The 19,227-nt window shown below is 37.7% G+C and overlaps 1 protein-coding gene and 1 pseudogene across 2 annotated transcripts in view; both read right to left on the bottom strand.

Annotated features, from left to right (window-relative positions):
- The window catches only part of LOC102840597, a 28,438-nt pseudogene extending 14,578 nt beyond the window's left edge, over positions 1 to 13,860 (bottom strand).
- Positions 1 to 19,227, bottom strand: part of KCNH5 (potassium voltage-gated channel, subfamily H (eag-related), member 5) — a 608,817-nt gene that overhangs the window by 82,784 nt on the left and 506,806 nt on the right. The window lies entirely within an intron of this gene.

The following is a 19,227-nucleotide window of genomic DNA, read 5'->3' as shown; positions in this document are numbered from 1 at the left end:
CAATCCAGTGCCTTTACCCACAGCTCCACACCAGAATTCCAATGTAGATCAGCTAATATAAGGTTAAAGTATTAGAAAGTTCTTTGGTAAGCCCTTGGTGTGGTGCTGTGGGTTAATGCGCCAGATTGCTAAGCTATTTGTATTGCAAGGCCAGCGGTTGAAGCTCACCAGATGATCCTCGGAAACCCTATACAGGGTCGCTATGGGTGGGAACCAACTCGACGGCACTTCACAAAAACAACACCATATCCTCCAATCAGCTTTATTAGTAATAATAGTCAGCTTTATTAGTAATAATAGTCATAGTTTGATCTTCCAATTAGTGCAAAATATGGGATGGACATGAGAATTCTCCAAACTCCTACAATGACTTAAAAGATAAATGTCAGATAGAGTCATCAGGAGTGGATTTTTCTAAGTAGCAAAGAGCTGGGTGGAGAACTAGCATGGGGAGCACAAACCGGATGTTCTAAGATGAACTTATTAAAGGGAAAATATATATGACAATTTTTGCATGACTTGGCCTCACTGCAGATTATTGTAACATTAGTTTCTGTACAACACATTAAACATATCTAGCCCCTTTGGCCTTTTTAAAAGAAATACATTCTGAAGAGATGTTCCACCAAAAACCAAATCCTATGCCACTGAGTTGATTTCAATTGTTTATGGGGACAGCCTCATCTTTTTCCCTCAGAGCAACTGGTGTGTTTGAATCACCAACCTTAGCATTAAGAGCCCAACACCTAAGCCACAAAGACACCAGGGATCCTTAAAGAGACACTATTGTTGTTGTTACGCTCCCTCAAGTTGGTTCTCAATCATAGCAACCCTGTATAAGATTTCTGAGGAACGACTAGTGGGTTTGAAGTGCCGCACCAGGATGTTGTTGTTGTTAAATACTATTAATTTGGTGGCTTTGAACCAACGAACTTGCAGTTGGCAGCAGTCCAGTGCTTATACAATAGCGCCCCACCGTAGAGATTAACATAAATCCATGTAATAACTACATTCAGTCATCTTGCCAATGGTAGATACTCAAATGTGAGTCATTAAATTGCCAAATACTTTTTGACCATTCTGGTACTCAAGATGCTATGATTGCATTATTCACATCAAGCCCAACCTTTGCCTTCAAGGAACTTAACAACTTGCTGAGAAAATAGATCAAATACAACAAACATGAGAGGTCCAAGTACCAAACTCAAGAGCTACTTTTTAAATTTACCAAAGCTTTGGTGTAAAAGCATCTCTTGGCACATGAACATGGGTGCCATCCAGTGTGCGGGGTGAGGGTTGCTTTCCCTGGGAATCTGACCACAAATCCTGGAGAAAGCGTCACTGAGTTGCATTTTGACGAGACTTTCTTTAATTCATGAGTTGCTCTTTTAAAATGACAGTTCTCTCTTCTTGTATTTCTTTTAATTAATAACCCTGTGGAATATTTTTCATTAAAAATGAATTCTACCTTTACTATGAAATGTCAAACATGAATAAAATGAGCAACTTTTTTCTTGCTGAGAAATTTATAAAAAAGGAAAGATACTAGTTCACCTTTTCTTTGATAAATTTGACTAGTGGAATTAGCTTGTTGAAGCAATATTTCTCTTTCTTCCCATACTAGCTGCCTCTCCTTATTATTTTCTTTCACAATGGATGCAAATAATATTTTTTTTAAATGGAAGCTTCCAAACATAGTAACATTAAAAGCAAATGAAATTAAAACTTTTATGAACATGAAATAGAATTTCCTTTTACCTCCAAAACTGTAACTGAAAGTTAGCTTGAAGTCCTAAATAAAAGTAAACTTGACTCTTGATTTATTAAACTACTGGGTTAACACTAAGCACAGTTTGAAAAAGATCTTTTCCATTTTTCCCAATGCTCCCCCTGTATGCCACCTATTTAGAGGAATACATTTATGTAATGACTGTTTCTATAATCCCAGGAGTACAGTATTTCATCAGATAGCAGAATACTCAGATGCCAAACTTGGCTAGAACTCAGAATCCAGGATAAGTTTATCACTTGTCATTAAAATCCAAGTTTTAGACCAAGTTAAATTGTCTCACACTAATCTTAGCAAATGCAGCAAAACAAACATGAAGTTTCGTTTATTAATTTAGATGAGAGCTATTCAATCCATAAATGACAAGAGCTAGATTTGACTTTACAAAGCCTCCCTGTTCCCTTAAGATTTATCATTAGCTAAGTCATTTCATCAAATGCCAGGAAATTTAGTTGAGATTTTGTGACTACACAGGATAAGCACAGGACTGTTAACCATACATCAATGGTTCAAACCCACCAATGAATCCTTTGAAAACTAATACAGTGTTGCCACCACTCAGAATTGTTTTGGCCACAATGAAAGAATTTACCTGTACATATAAAGTACCCACCAAAAGGCAGTCATTCAACTGGAGCAAAGTGATACTGAAAGGCTTAAAATCAGGAAGGGTGTGTGTCCAGGTTGTATCTTTTCACCAGACTTACTCAAATTGTATGATGAACAAATAAACCAAGAATCTGGACTATATGAAGAAGAATGTGGCAAACAGATTAGAGGACAGCTTCTTCACAAACTGCAATATGCAGATGATACAATCTTGCTTGCTTAAAGCCAAGAGGACTTGAAGCACTTACTGATGATGAGCAAATAATACAATTTTCAATATGGATTATAACTCCAGAGGCTGTGGAGGAAGGTAGAATCTCCACTGAGTACTATCTAATCTGTCTAGGCGGGGCTGATGGAAGGAGATGCGAATAGGTCTCTTGTGATACAATGGTGAATAATTGTTATCAAGACTGATTGTGAGGGTTGGAAATGTACAGGTAGACGTTTTGTAGCAAGGAGGGGAGTGACTGACTTTGCAGTCCAGAAGCGGAGGTCCCTGGAACCATCAAGGGAGAAGAGCAGAGAGCAGGACCCTACCCAGAGAAGCAGTGACGCCACAGATGGAGGCAGAGATGATGACATGGAGAAATGGAGCGGCTGGGAACTTTAGACTCAGAGAGGGAGAGGGGCTGTGTGCTGTGGGAGGTGGTGGCAGGTATGGAGGTATACCCTTTGGTTGATTGATGATGCATGGAGGGGATTGTAACCATGGCAATTAAACGATATATATATACGATAGGATGAATGTAAATCTAATGTTCTCCCATGTAAGCTATCACATAATTCACAATAAAACATTAAAAAAAAAGTATTTTTCTAATTCAATAAAGAAATCCCTTTGCTGTTTATGACAAACTGGACCCATATAATATGAAAACCTCTACTCTCTGAACTATATACTGGAGTCACAGTTTTCTAAATTGGACATTTTTTCTTTTTTCTGAAAAAGCTTTGAGCAAAATGAGAAATTGGTTTGGTAACTTAAAATCCTGTGGCATTAGTGATACATTTAGTTTTAGAGAATGAAAAATACAGACATGCCTGTGTTTCCAAAAAGAGAGTGATACGCTTTTTTAATTTTTTTTTTTTAAGTTAGTTGTTGTTTTTAAAAAAGCTGAAAACTCAAATCTCTTATATTCCATTTGGTATAATAAAGATGGCTTACCCTCCAAGCATCTGGTAAATTTTTTATATAATTAGACTTTTGTACATCTTTTCTGCTGTCAGGCATGTTCTGTTTGAATTTTTACAATTCTCTGTCTTCCTCTTATTTTTTGTCTCTCTCTCTCATTCACTCTCCAATATTTATGCATCATTAATGTTCTCAATCCCATAAAATTGCTAGTTCAAAATTTAAAATAAAAACACGGAAGGGAGTGTGCCAAGTAGAATCTTTACAAGTAGAATACCCAACCACTAAGATTTTGCAGTTCCACAAAATGAAAATACTCAGGTCTATGTTCACAATTTTCTTGCCATAGCAAACATCCACATTCAGAACTCCTTGGCAAACACTAGGGAAGTCAGCCACATCATAGGAATACTGTTCTTTGCTCTTCCCTCTCCAACCATCACCTCTAACTCCCAACAGCCAATGGAAGATGTCCTTTTAGTATATGATCTCAGTAATAAGCTACTTGGTGTCTCTCAGGTGTGGAGCTACTACTGTTAGCAAGCAAGCAGTCAGTCCCATTTTATGGAGCTATAAATTCAGCAGGCTGTATCTGATTTCTCATGCTTGCTTTTGTTGGCACAACAGCCCCTTCCCTGCATAATAGCACACCGCACAGTGGCTAAGTAGGTCATTCTACATCCTGGTACTGAATTTTGGAGCATTAGGAAACATTATTTCTTTACTCATGAGCATGTATGTATCTTACTGTCATGTCAAACTAACCCTCAAGGAATTTTTATTACTACCTATTACACTTTAAACGTGCCTGAATTATGATACAGTCCATAGGTCATATCTACACTCATTGCTAATGTACCTCATAAAAGAGGGAAACAAATTCCTGGACAGGGTTCAATGTTCCAAACTACTTCTGTGTGCTTGCTGCTATTAGGGAAAATTGGTTTTTTCCTAAACATTAGCAGTTACAGTTCTTTGCAGTTTCCATTTGAGATTGTGAGTTTCCTAAGGGATTACAGCACTATCAAATTTCAACTGATGACACCACTCTCTAAAGGATAAAACTGTGGACACATAACAAACCCCAATGAAATAAAATGTCAACTTCTCAAAGTAGGAGGTTTGAATCAAATATAACCTAATTCAGAAAGAAGAGGCAGAACATGAATGACTTTCTCAGGAAGAAATTACTGTTGTTTTACTAGGTCATCTGAGTGTCCATGGCTATTCAGTATCATTTGATTTGATTCCTTTGGGAAACAGATCACTTTACCAGAATGCCAAAATCTACAAAATGCTCCTCCCAGCCAGGAAAAAAGGAACATTCCAGGTAGGCAGTAGCTATTTTGGTCAGTATATTCAACTTTTATGAATTAGACTTAATCACAGAGATGTTCTTTTCTCATTTACAAAAAAGTATAAAATGCATTAAAGTCCTTTCTATTCTATAGAAATTGATACATGTTATTAAAATATTTATTTTATTTCTTTTTGGTCAGAAGCTTCATTGAATTTACTGGAAACATTTTGAAATTCTCTTTTTAATAACCCAATGTATCTGAAAATATGTCCTTTTGTAATGTTTTATAAAACTACTCATCAGAATCTGCATGGAAACCTTTCATATATGTGTCATAGAACTCTATATTGTCTCAGATCCCTCAGAGGACAGAAAAAGTGGAGACATTGGATCCAGCTCAAAAAAAGAAGGGAAGAAAGTCCAATGACAAACCACAGAATTGAATTTAGATATTGGGGTTTAGGGAGACATGAATTTAAATAATAACTTTACCTAAAAATACAATAAAAGCTGGTTCTGTGAAAACATTCAAACTTAATATTATTGATTCAACCAAAAAACATTCATTGACTTTCTTTATCTGGAAGAGAAAGTGGAAAAGAGACATAACATGTTATGATAGAAAAAACTACATATATTCCAAATTCAAATCACTATTCAAAGGCATTTAGGAAAAAAATAACACACATGTTTCAATGTTAGCAAAAATCCTTGCTTTGTCATACAAAAGGAATGATATGGCACCATGCTTCTGGTGGTCATTCACCAAATGTTAATTGTTGGAGAAAGACAGGGTGATGGAAGACAAGGCAGAATGGCTGTGCAGACCCTCTTCAGCAAAGACACAGAAAACCAGATGAAACAAATTCAGAGGATGGTCTGAATTTCTGATAAAGGGATGGATAAGTGGATCAAATGCTTATCAGGAGAAAGAATTTGAAGAGAAGTAAGATAGGTGGTGGCTTCTTATTTGGGGCTGCCAATGTGATCTGCTGCAGTCATTTTGAGCAAGAACGAATGGATTGAGAGACAAGATAGCATTCCCATGGGAGAAGCCTGACTGAGACTTATAGAGACAAAGGAGACAGCACTTTTAGCCATACAGTCCAGCCACAGCTCTACCCTTTAAAATCCCACCAACTGGGCAAGAACCAATATCAGCTGCTACACACCAGAGAAGTCACTACAATCAACATCTGCAAAATCCACTCTGAACTGAACTGCACAAACAGTGAACAAAGAAGTTCATCTCCCAATCACACCCACCAGAAGGAAATTGTTGAGTGCCTAAGAATACACAAACATACTTTCATCAACTTACTACAAATACAACAAAACCACAATACCTAAAGGGCAGCAGAACATTTCTGCTCACATGCAGAAACAAGACAGAGTAACTCAACAAATGTCCATAAGGAAGAGCTGTTGTTGTTAAGTACTGTGGAGTCGGTTCCTACTCATAGTGACCCTGTACAGAGTTTCCAAAGCTGTAAATCTTTACGGGAGCAGAACACCTCATCTTTCTCCCAAAGAACAGCTGGTAGTTACGAACTGCTGACCTTGTGGTTCGCAACCCGACTCATAACCACTACACTACCAGAGCTAGAAAATGCTTTTGACGAAGAAGAGGCACTGCAACTACCTGAAAAAGAATTCAGGAGAATGCTATTGAGGTATATTCAAATGTTCCGAAGAAAGGTTGAGGAAAATAAGAAAGAATTCAGAAAATCACTATAGGAACAATGAAACAAAATAGACATAGCATTGGAGACAATAAAAAACCTACAAACAGAGGTCTAGAAGATCAATACTAAATATCAGAAATAGATGATACACTGATACAATGACTGGGCAAAGGAGTAGAATTGAATCAGTGGAGGCCAGAATTATCGAGCTTGAAGATAAATCTCTCAATACTTCTCAGATAGAAGAACAAATGGAGGAAAGAATGAAAAAAACTCTGAAGAAAGCCTAAGTTTCATGTGGGACAATATGAAGAGGAACAACGTATGGGTGATCGGAATACTAGAACAGAAAGAGACAAAGAAAAACACAAAAAAGATAGTCAAAGAGTTGATGAAAGAAAATTTCCCTAAGATCATAAAAGACAAGAAGATAAGCATTCAAGAATCTGAACAAACCCAAGGCAAGATAGAACCCCAAAGAAAATCTCCAAGACATATCATAATCGAACTCTCCAAAATCAGACCAAAAAAAAAATCCTGAAAGCTCCTAGGGAAAAAGGAAATATTACCTACAAAAGAAAACTAATAAAATTAAAATTAAACTCTGATTTCTCAGCAGAAAACATTCAAGGAGATATATACAAAAAACTCTGAAAGAAAAATAGTACCAACCAAGAATCATATACACAACAAAGCTTCCCAATAAATATGATGGTGAAATTAAATCATTTCAAAATAAATAAAAATTAAAGGACTTTTCAAAAGCCAAGCATATGCTCCAAGATATAGTAAAGAGAGTTCTTTGGACTGAGAGCCAACAAGAGCAGACAGCAACCATAGATTGACATACTAGGCAACACCACCCAGATTTCATCTCTTTTCCTTCTTTTCTGTCTTCTTAACGACTTTTTGCTTTCTTTTTGTATGATGTTCTTGATGTCTTCCCACAACTCTTCTCATCTTCAGTCTTTAGTGTTTAATGTATCAAATCTGTTCTTTAGATGATCTCTAAATTCAGGTTGGATATGTTCAAGGTCATATTTTAGTTCTCGTGGACTTGCTTTCATTTTCTTCAGCTTCAGTTTGAATTTACATATGAACAGTTGATGGTGTGTTCCACAATGTGCCTTTGGCCTTGTTTTGACTGATGATATGGATCTTTTCCATCATCTCTTTCCACAGATGTAGTCTATTTTAATTCTGTGTATTCCATCTCATGAGGTTCATGTTAATAATCATCTCTTATATTGTCTAAAGAAGGTATTGGAAATGAACAAGTCATTGATTTTGCAGAATTCTATCATGTATTCTCCAGCATCATTTCTATCACCAAGGCCATAGTTTCCTACTACTGATCCTTCCTCTTTGTTCCCAACCTTTGCATTGCAATCACCAGTAATGATCAATACATCTTGATTGCATGTCTGATCAATTTCAGATTGAAGAAGCTGATAGAATTCTTCTATTTCATCCTCACTGGCTTTAGTGGTTGCTGCATAAATTTGAATAATAGTGGTATTAGCTGGTCTTCCCTATAGGTACATGGATATTATCCTATCACAGACAGTGTTGTAACTCATGACTAATTTGGATATGTTTTTTTGACGATGAATGCAACACCATTCCTCTTCAATTTGTCATTCATGGTATAAAAAACCATGTGATTGTCAGATTCAAAATGGCCAATGCCAGTCCATTTCAGCTCACTATTGCCTAAGATATCGATGTTTATGCATTACATTTCATTTTTGACAATTTCCAATTTTTCTAGATTCATACTTAGTACAATGCATGTTCCGATTAAAAATGGATGTTTACAGTGGTCTCTCTTCAGTTTGAGTTGTGCCCATCAGCAAATGAATGTCCCATGGGCTTTACTCCCACAGACTTTACTCCATCCACGTCATCACAGACAACTTTACTTTGAGGAGGCAGCTTTTCCAACCTGAGGGGCTCATTTACCAGCACAATATCTGACAGTGTTTCTCTGCTATTCATAAGGTTTTCAGTGACTAAATATTCAGAAGTAGTTCACCACTCCTTCTTCCTAGTTTGTCTTCTTCTGGAAGCTCATCTGAAACCTGTCCACCATGGGTAACCCTGCTGGTATTTAAAATGCCCCTGGTATAGCTTCCAGAATCATAGTAAATCACAAGTCACCACAGTATGACAAATTGACAGACGAGTGTTAGAGGAACAAACTTAGGAGCTCTAAAACAGGTATACACATAATGTATACATACAATATCAAATATTACACAAACAATAGGAGACAAAGTAGATAACTGGGACCTCCCAACAATTAGAAACGTATGTGTATCAAAAGATTTCTCTGAAAGAGTAAAAAGGGAGCCCATAGACTGGGAATATTTATTTTGCAACAACATATCAGACAAGGGGTTGATATCTAAAATTTACAGATAACTATAATACCTATCTACATATGGTCGCTATGAGTCAGTAGCAACTTGATGGCACCTAATAACAACAACAATACCTATACAAGACAAAGATCAATAACCCAATTAAGCCCAATAAACCCAATGGCCACAAGACATGAACAGACACTTCACCAAGGAAGACATCCAAGCAGCCAACAAATATATGAAAAAGTGTTCATGATTATCAGTCATTGTTGTTGTTGTTAGGTGCCATCGAATCGAGGAGCAGCTGGTGAGCTTGAACCGCTGATCTTGCAGTTCAAACGGCTTTGCAGTCTGGCACATTAACCCATATATTAGTCATTAAAGAGATGCAAATCAAAACAACAATGATATATCATCTCACACCAGCATTAACAGCAAAGTTACAAAAACCAGAAATTAGTCCATCAAAAAAGGACAATTATTGTATGAGACCATTATTGCAAAAGCTTACAAAAAGGTTTCAAGACTAGAAGATTCATTCTTTGATGGTTACCAGGGTTGAGAGGGAGGGAAGAGTAATTTACTGGCTAGAGGGTAGACACATGTTAGCCCAGGTGACAGGGAGGGCAATATACAAGGAAGTGGAGGACAATACACCAAAAGAGGGAGGGTGGCAAATGAACAATGAAGACAGGACAAAACTTGGGCAGGTATGCATTGGCTAAATAGGATAGAGGCAACCTTGGAACAAAAATGTTCAGTGAGTAGATACATGGATTGAAACATAGGCTGAATGGGTAAGGGGGGTAGGATGTCTAGTTGCTGTCTTGAATAGATTGGTTTCCACTGACTAATACTGTAAAATAGACATTTATAGGTGATAGAGATGAATATTGGGAATTATGATGACAGATAGCCTGAAAGCCCATCTTCAACCTATAACTGATAGGATTTGCTAAAGGGGGAAATAGAATTTGCCTAGGGAAATAAACTTCTTGTGAAGCCTTTGTAGTATATGGGGACTTAGGAAGAATCCTGATCTCCACTCAGAACCTTGTGAGTTGGGACATTCCCACTTGAAAAGACATGCAGACCAACCCAGAACTGCTGGTAGAACAGAAGATTCTTGTTTAAAGGAAGGTCTGCAGAAAAAAAGCAGACTGTTTGACTATTTGAATATAAAGCAAGAGGTTTGCTTTGGAGGCATCAAGGAAAAGAAAAGTTAGCGCATCAGGAAAAGCCCCCTTCTAGGACTGAAACTCAAAAGGAACCCATGAACGGTATAGTATGCTTACTGGTGACCACCTGGGTCTACTTGACAGTGGAAGTAGGGAAAATGCAGTAATGAAGACATAGGCTGAATTTGCCCTTGTTCCACTGGCACCTGTTGACCTTGAGATGAGAAAGAGAAAAAGAAGGGTTGGCTGGGCTGAAGTTTAGGAAGATGTGTGAACTCCTGAGCCCATGAGCACTGGGCCCATGAGCCGCTGGGGATGAGAGTGAAGTGACCAGCTGGTCTGAAGTGCAGGCAGGTGTACATGAATTCCCAAACTTGCAGCTAGTACCCATTTGACTTAGTTTGAATGGTTAATTGTCCAGAACTTGAACCAAGGAAGATAAAGATGTTTGATAATGAGAATAAGTGCAAATTGCTACAATTTGACAAACTAGACTTTTGCCTATGAATGCAGTGACTCAAAATTCCAACTGGAATGGAAAGATTCTTCATATCAAGGAACAACCTGGTGTACTCAGTGTACTGGGTTGATTTGTTGTTAAGTGCCATCGAGTCAGTTCTGTCCCATAACGGCCCTGTATAGGGTTTCCAAGAAGCAGACTAGGTTGATAGGGACTAGAAATTTAGACATTGGCTATCAAAAATGGGGGGTGGGTTACAGAGGCATGTGGCTGACTGACAAGCTGTCATGAGTGTGCTTAGCTGCAGAATGGGGGGAGGGAAGGGGGGAGAGAGAGAGAGATAGCAGAATGGAAACAAGATATTTTATTATGCAATCTATAAGAGACATATCAAAAAGATGGAGACAGTCTAAATACTCATCAATGGAAGAATGGTTAAACAAACTTTGGTACATACTTATAGTGGGATATTTGAATAGCAAGGTCAGCAGTTCAAGTTCACCAGCTGCTCCTTGGAAACCCGATATAGGGTCGCTATGGGTCAGAACCGACTCGACAGCACTTAACAACAACAAATAATGGAATATTAGAAAATATTGAATAATAATGATGAATCACAACATGGTTGAACCTCAAGGACATATTGTTGAGTGAAATTAGTTAATTACAAAAGGACAAATATTGTCTGAGACCAATTTTGTAAAAAGTTTTAAAAAAAGTTTTCTTGATAAGGGAAACAATCTATGATGGTTATGGTGTGGGGTGGAGGGAGGATTGTTCATGGGCTAGAGGGTAGACACATGTTAGCATGGATGAAAGGGCAGGCAATATACAACAAGAGAAAGACTAGCAGAGGAAAATCAAAAGTAGTGGGAGACACAGGGAGGAATGCAATAGATAAGTGGATAGAGGTAAATGTTGTTAGCTGTTAGTACATGGAGGAGATTGCAACCATGCAATGAAGCAAAGTATAGGATTTGTTAAATGTGAAACTGATGATGTGCTTTATAAACCTTCACTTAATTCACAATAAAAAGTTGAACAAAAAAAAAGTTCTTTGTTGGCAATAAAGAAGTGATAGACTCTATGAAATGAATAGCCTGGTGTTCAGCTATGTTTCAAATTTGTTGTTATTAGTTGTCATCAAGTTGATTCCAATTCTTGGCAGCCCTGCATATGCAGAGTAGAACTGCTCCATAGGATTATCAAAGCTAGGATCTTTCAGAAGCAAATCACTAGACCTGTCTCCCAACATGCTTCTGGGTAGGTTCAAACTACCAACATTTTGGCTAATAGTAGAGTGCTTAACTCTCTGCACAACCTAGGGACTCCTATCCCCTATAGGGATAAATCCTACTTAGAATACTTCCTTTTCCTCTATAGGAAAAGGAAGTATTCTAAGTAGGATTTATCCCTAAAAAGAAAAATAAACATATTAAATACTTCAAGTAGATTGTTAAATATCCTGAGAATTCCCAAGTAATATATATAATGTCAGCATTTTATATTGTATTAAATACTCTTCTGCCTACTAAGTATTTATTTCCTTCTTATTTCATATTAAAATATGTAATTTTATTGCAAGAATAATAGCCTCTTATTTTAAAAAGCAGAGCTGAAAAACAACAGACTGGGTAAATGTACTATGAAGTAAGTTGGTAAATTATTGGAAATTTGGAAAACTCCCTTCTTAAATGACTACTTTGGAAGCATTTTGGGGTCTCTGAACCAATGTTTTGGTAAATAAATTCAGAAACATTTTTATCCTGTCTAGAAATACACCAACAAAAGCCCTAAATAGGAACAGCTTAAGAATCAAAAGACTCCATAATTAGATTTTTGTTCATCTATGTGCACATACTGATGATATGGAGCTTTTCCATCTTCTCTTTCCACAGATGTAGTCAATTTAATTTCTATGTGTTCCATCTGGCGATGTCCATGTATATAGTCATCTCTTATGCTGTCTAAAGAAGGTATTTGAAATAAAGAAATCATTTGTCTTGCAGAAATCTATCATTCGTTCTCCAGCATCATTTCTATCACCAAGTCCAAATTTTCCAACTACTGGTCCTTCCTCTTTGCTCCCAACCTTTGTATTCCAATCACCAGTAATGAGTAATACATCTTGATTGCATGTTTGATCAATTTCAGATTGAAGAAGTTGGTAGAATTCTTTTATTTCGTCTTCACTGGCTTTAGTTGTTGGTGCATAAATTTGAATAATAGTGGTATTAACTGGGCTGCCCTGTAGGCGCATGGATATTATCCCATCGCTTACAGCATTGTACCTCATGACTGATCTGGATATGTTCTTTTTGACTATGAATGCAGCACCATTCTTTTTCAATTTGTCATTCCCTGACCCAAGCCATGGTATTTTCAATAACCTCAGATGGATGTGAAAGCTGGACAGTGAATAAGGAAGATTGTAGAAGAATTGTGGTGTTGGAGAAGAATACTAAGAGTGCTATGGACTGCCAAAAGAACCAATAGATCTGTTTTGGAAGAAGTACAGCCAGAGTGCTCCTTGGAGGCCAGGATGGCTAAGCTTCATCTCTCCTACTTTGGACATATTGTCAGGAGGGAACAGTTGCTGGAGAAGGATGTCATGCTGGGTAAGATGGAGGGTCAAAGAAAAAGAGGAAGACCCCCAACGAGATGGATCGGCCAGGTGGCATCATTGATGACGTCAAGTGTGGCGGTGGTAGTGAGGTTGGCCCAGGATCGGACATTGTTTCATTCTGCTGTGCATGGGGTCACTATGAGTCGGTTCCAACTCGATGGCACCTGACAACAACAACATGTGCACATACAAACTTCTGGAATTGGAAATGTGCTCCTTCGCCATAATCATTGTACTGCAAACCAAGTTGGAGTTTGAAAACCAAGGTTGGAGTCTCAAAGCAACTATCAGTTATGTGGCCACAAGCAAGTCACTTAGCCTTTCTTTCCTTGCAGAGTTGGCTTGAGGCTCAAACGAGAAAATCCACATAGTGTATATAAGTTGTAAGGCAAGAAATGAAAATTGTACAGTCCATACTATGTGAGCAGAGCTATGACCAGCAGAGTCAAGAGTGCATAGGGGATTCACAAGTCAGATGATGAACTGAGGCAATGAGAGTTACAATCACACTCTTCTCAAGTTCAAATGGGTTGTGCAGATTCTTCAGAGGAAATTGCAAAGAAAGAGTCTGCTCGTCATACTCCTTCAGAATGAGTTTAAGAAACAATTCTGCAATCAATTTCCCATCATCAGGTGATCTTAATTCACTCAGCAATGATGACCAAAACTGTGGAGCTATTCTGTAGGCTCTAGGCAAGCTACCGCAGGGCATGCAGTACATGCAAATGCTTAGAAGTAACAATTGGATGTTAGCTCACTTTCATAAAGCTAGTTCTGAAGACTCTTTGTCAAAGATGTCAAGAGTGCCATATGCTTTTGTAGATGCCAGATATTTTCTAGTCAGTGATGATAAAAATTTTGCTGTGAGGCATGCCTGAATCACATTCCATTTGAACATTCAACAGATCCTTTATTTAATTACATAGCACACACTATTTTGGTCATTTGGCATCCTGTAGGGGTGCAAACCATTAAGTGCATGACTACTAACTGAAAGGTTGGCAGTTTGAACCCACCCAGAGGTACCTCAGAAAAAAGGTCTGAATATCTGCTTCAGAAAGTTCACAACTTGTAAAATAGATGGAGCACATTTCTACTCAAAGTATGAATAGACTCTATGGTAATGGGTTTTTTTTCGCTTTCTTTTGGTTATTAGCAATAGTGATCACAGAAAATTCCTACCTCAATGAGCTCAGCGTTTAGTTGAAAAACAAAAACAAAAAAACACACACAACAAAAAGAAAAAAAGAAACAGGACGTTAAAGTAACATAATTACTGCTATGAAAGAACTAAGCACAAACACAAGGGATTGTTTTCAGTGTTATAGGGAAACCAAATGTCTTTAGGGGGCCTGGTGGTGTAGTGGGTTAAAGGTCAGCAGTACAAACCTACCAGGCACTTGGAAGGTGAAAGATGTGACAGCCTTCTCCCATAAAGACTGACAACTTTGGAAACCCTAGGGAGAAGTTCTGCTCTGTCCTACAGGGTTACTATGAATCAGTGGGTGGTTTCACATTATCTTTGCTTTAAAATGAGGATAATGTTTCAATTATGACTTTTACATAGGACCAATAAACAATAACTTTGTGCAGTGAATGTGTTCCCATGTTTTGTTTAGTTGCGATACCTTTATGGAAGAGAGGAAATAAGGTGTGAAGTTGGAACTTTTATTGTGTATTCCAATATAATTTCTTCAAAGCTGCTAGTATTAACTGTTATAATACATGAAATGTATAACTCATGTATACCAAACAAGTATCCAGGCCTGTCTGATAACCAATTTCAGCATGTTTTCATCTACAAAAGGTAATTAGTGCTGAGCTGCTTTATTGCTAAAAAGAAGAGAAAAAAAAAAAAAAAAGACATTCTATACTGCTGAATTCACCAGGATTAGAATACTTTCTGGAAAGAAAAGCAGTTATTGACTTCTGAGCCTGTGGTAATGCAACAGTAAGTCCAAATCATAAAACCAAACCACTCTTTCGTACTACAGGACCATCAACTTTCAGGGTGACTGCTATGCTTAGCTATATAAAATTCCCAGCTGAGAATTTGGTTCCATATTCTCTCTACTGGATCCTACTTTAATAGGGTTGAAAAGAACCCTACAAGCTCCTCTCTTTTTGTTTTTATCACTTACACATCATATGGATTATTCTTGGGGAACATTTTACTATGTTTAAATGAGTATCTTTCTTAAATCACTGTAAAAGGATGTTTTGCTAGTATCAATAATACTGCATTGCCCCTGAAGTTATAAAACCCAATACTGAGGACTTCTGGTTTGGGGACAGGAGAAGCAGAGACAGGGAGTGGGGGATCCTTGGCAGAAGCATGAAAAAACCAGAGAAGGTGCTTTCACAGAACAGTTCCAGAGCTCAGGATCTGATATAAAGTAGGGAGTATCAGTTTTCAGCACCCACAGGTGGAGAAATCTGACTGTAGCAGGATTAAATGGCCATTTTGGAATTAACCAGGACACTCCCTATGGCCCACAGCCTGGGTGGAGATTAGAGGGTGAGGCCACAGCCAAGCTGATACAATACTAAAGCCATGGAGCAACTTGTGGAAAAGAGATGTGATGACTTTTTCTTACTTTTCTTTACTCCTCTTCCCTGTCACACCCTTTCTGTCCAGGCCAGGCATCTTCAGGTGGGTGGGAACACCCCCCCAAAAGGATCCAGTGTTGCATCCACAGGGTACAACTTTCCCACAGAGCAAAGAGGAAATCCCTGAAACCCACAATGGTCCCACAAGCTAACCATTTGGCTGTTTCTTATGACATCTGACTCTGGGACTTAGCCCTAAAGTTGAATCTCTTATTTGGGTGGGAGCCTTTATTCCTGCCCTATGAAAGAAAAGACAGCAGGTCTGGCCATACAGCCAAACCATATTTGCACTTTGTAAAACCCCAACATAAAAGGCAAGAGCCAACACTAACTACTACATAAAAGGATGCAGTCATTTTGAGAATTAAGCTGTGCATACGCAGATACCTAACTGACATTCAGAGATAAAAATTGTGAGCAATATTTCTTCTGTTCATTTCTCAACATCTAGCTGTGCACCTCCACGGCATTGACTAGAGGGGAGGCCTAAGCAAGTGGACACCCCCACCCATAGCTGGAGGTTTCTACTGTGCACACATACTGACCTGCACAGCATAGGCTACTGAACAGTTTGCTACAGTGTTGTTTTTGGTTTTGTGCATTGGTTTTTCGTCCCTGCTTTTATATTATTTCTGTTTTGGGTCCTTTTCAACTCACTGTTTTCCTGGGACTGGAAGCATTCTCTCCCTACATTACCCATGAAAAGACAGCAATCATGGCCATATAGCTGAGCTACAAGCATACCCCATAATATCCCACCATCTGGACAGGAGCCAATACCAACTGCTACACATTACACAGATACCCAACACCTGCTAAGATAGCTATCAGATGAGTAATAAGAGAAATAAAAGTGGAAGCCTATCTCCAGATTGTATCCACCAAGAGACACTCAGTAAACTTAACAATACAGCAACGTACTTTCATTTAATCTTGAAAACACATCTCACTATTGAAAATGTCCCAGAAAAAGACAACAGAAGATCTCAGCACATGTCCAGAAACAGAAGAAAATTGAGACAAATGAGCTGGAGGCAGACATACACGTCCCATTAGAAAAAGAACAAGCTTTGGATCTGCCTGAGAAGGAATTCAGAAGAATGATATGGAGACAAATTCAAATGCTCCACAGAGGGGTGGAGGAAAATAACGAAGAAGTCAGGAAAGGGCTAGAGAAGCAATCTATAGCATTGGAAACAATTCAAAACCTGAAAAAAGAGGTCCAGATGATTAATAATAAAATATCAGAAATGGACCATACACTGAAAGGGGAAAGGAGAAGAGTCAAAGAGATGGAAGCCAGAACCAGCGAGCTGGAAGACAAATGTCTCAATACTGTTAAATTAGAAAAGCAAGCAGAAAAAAGGATTAAAAAAAAATCTGAAGATAATCTAAGATTCATGTTGGATAACATGAAGAGGAAAAACTTAAGAATTATTGGCATTCTGGAACAGGAAGAATCACAGAAGTCCACAGAGGAGACAGTTGAGGAGCTTCTGGAAGAAAATATCCTTAACATCTTGAAGGATGAGAAGATAAGTATTCAAGAAGCTGAATGAACCCCAGGAAGGATAGACCCCAAAAGAAAGTCACCAAGACATATCATAATTAAGCGTTACAAATTCAAATACAAGGAGAGAATACTGAAAGCAGCCAGGGAAAAGAGAAGTGTTACTTACAAAGACAACCAAATCAGATTAAGCTCTGGCCTCTCAGCAGAAACTATGCAGGCAAGAAGGCAATGGAGAGACATATATTAAACCCCTAAAAGAAAAACACTGCCAACCGAGAATTGTCTACCCAGCAAAACTGTCAATCAAATACAATGGTGCAATCAAAACATTCCATGACAAACATAAGAGACTTGGTTAAAGCCAACCCAGTGCTTCAAAACATTCTAAAGGGAGTTCTTTAGCATGAAAACCAACAAGAACAGACAACAACCAGAGATTGACAGACGTGGCAAAAACACCTGGGACTCAGTCGACAGATAACAGAGTTCAGAACAGAGCAAAATTACAACAATTAATTCAGAGAACCTGAGAAGTCAATCAAAAATCAAAATAAAAACAATGTGAAAAAAGGGGAAAATATAAGAACAGAGAAGCAGGTGGTGAGAAGGTCAGGTAGACTGCAGGATACAATGGACTGTCTTAAATGGAGGGAAAAGAGAGTAGACTATAGAGTAACCTCAAAAGTTAATACTTCAAAAACATACCATGAAAACGAAGATCCAAGTAGAACATGGAAACATTAAAACTAATAAGATAATGACAAGAAATAGCACAAAATCATGAACTCAGCACAAGAAGGTATGCAGAACCAAAGAATGAGAAGCACCACAAAAAACTAAATTAATGACAGAAATTAATGCATACCTATTGATAATTACATTGAATGTCAATGGATTAAATGCACCAGAGAAGAGACACAGAGTGGCAGAATGGATTAGAAAACAAGATCCTTCAATATGCTGTTTGCATGAGACACATCTTACACATGAAGACAAAAACAGACTAAAAGTTAAAGGATGGGAAAAGATATACCAAGTCAATTATAATAAAAAATGAGCAGAAGTGGTAATACGAATATCTGATAAAATAAACTTTAAGGCAAAAACCAGCATAAGAGATAAAAACGGACACTGTCTCATGATTAAAGGGTCAATTGAGCAAGATGACATAGCTATAATAAATATCTATGTGCCCAATGAAAGAGCACTAAGATATATGGTCCAAACCCTAATAGAATTAAAGAAAGAAATAGACAAACATACAATTATAGTGGGAGATTCTAATATGTCACTTTTGAAAAGGAAAAGAACAATCAGAAAGAACTTGACAAAGATACAGAGGAACTAAACAGCTGAATCAACCAACTTGACCTCATAGATGTATTCAGAGCATTCAACCCAACAACAACACAATACACATACTATTCTAGCGCACATGGAACATTCTCCAGAATTGATCATGTGTTGGGCCACAAACAAGCCTTGATAAATTTACAAACATCAAAATACTACAAAGCGTCTTTTCAGACCACAATGCTATGAAACTAGAAATCAACAATAGGAAGTCCAAGGAAATAAAGTTGAATATATGGAAACTGAATAACACTCTGCTGGAAATCGACTGGGTAGTAGAAGAAATTAAACATGAACTCATGAAGTTTATAGAAAACAAATGGGAATGAAAACAACATACCAAAATCTTTGGGATACAGTGAAAGTGGTGCTGAGAGGACAATTTAATGCAATAAATACACACATCCCAAAAGAAGAAAGATCCAAAATTAACATATTAACACAGCATTTCCAACAATAAGAAACAGACTAACAAAGGGAACATATAGTCACCAAAAGAAAAGAAATAATAATAAAGATTAGAGCAGAAATAAATGAGATAGAAAACAGAAAAACTATAGAAAGAATCAACAGGACAAGAAGCTGGCTATTTGAAAGGATTAA

The sequence above is a fragment of the Chrysochloris asiatica genome, unplaced genomic scaffold (genome assembly GCF_000296735.1).
Source record: "Chrysochloris asiatica unplaced genomic scaffold, ChrAsi1.0 scaffold00067, whole genome shotgun sequence".
Lineage (NCBI taxonomy): Eukaryota > Metazoa > Chordata > Mammalia > Afrosoricida > Chrysochloridae > Chrysochloris > Chrysochloris asiatica.
This window is presented reverse-complemented; position numbering and strand designations above follow the sequence as displayed.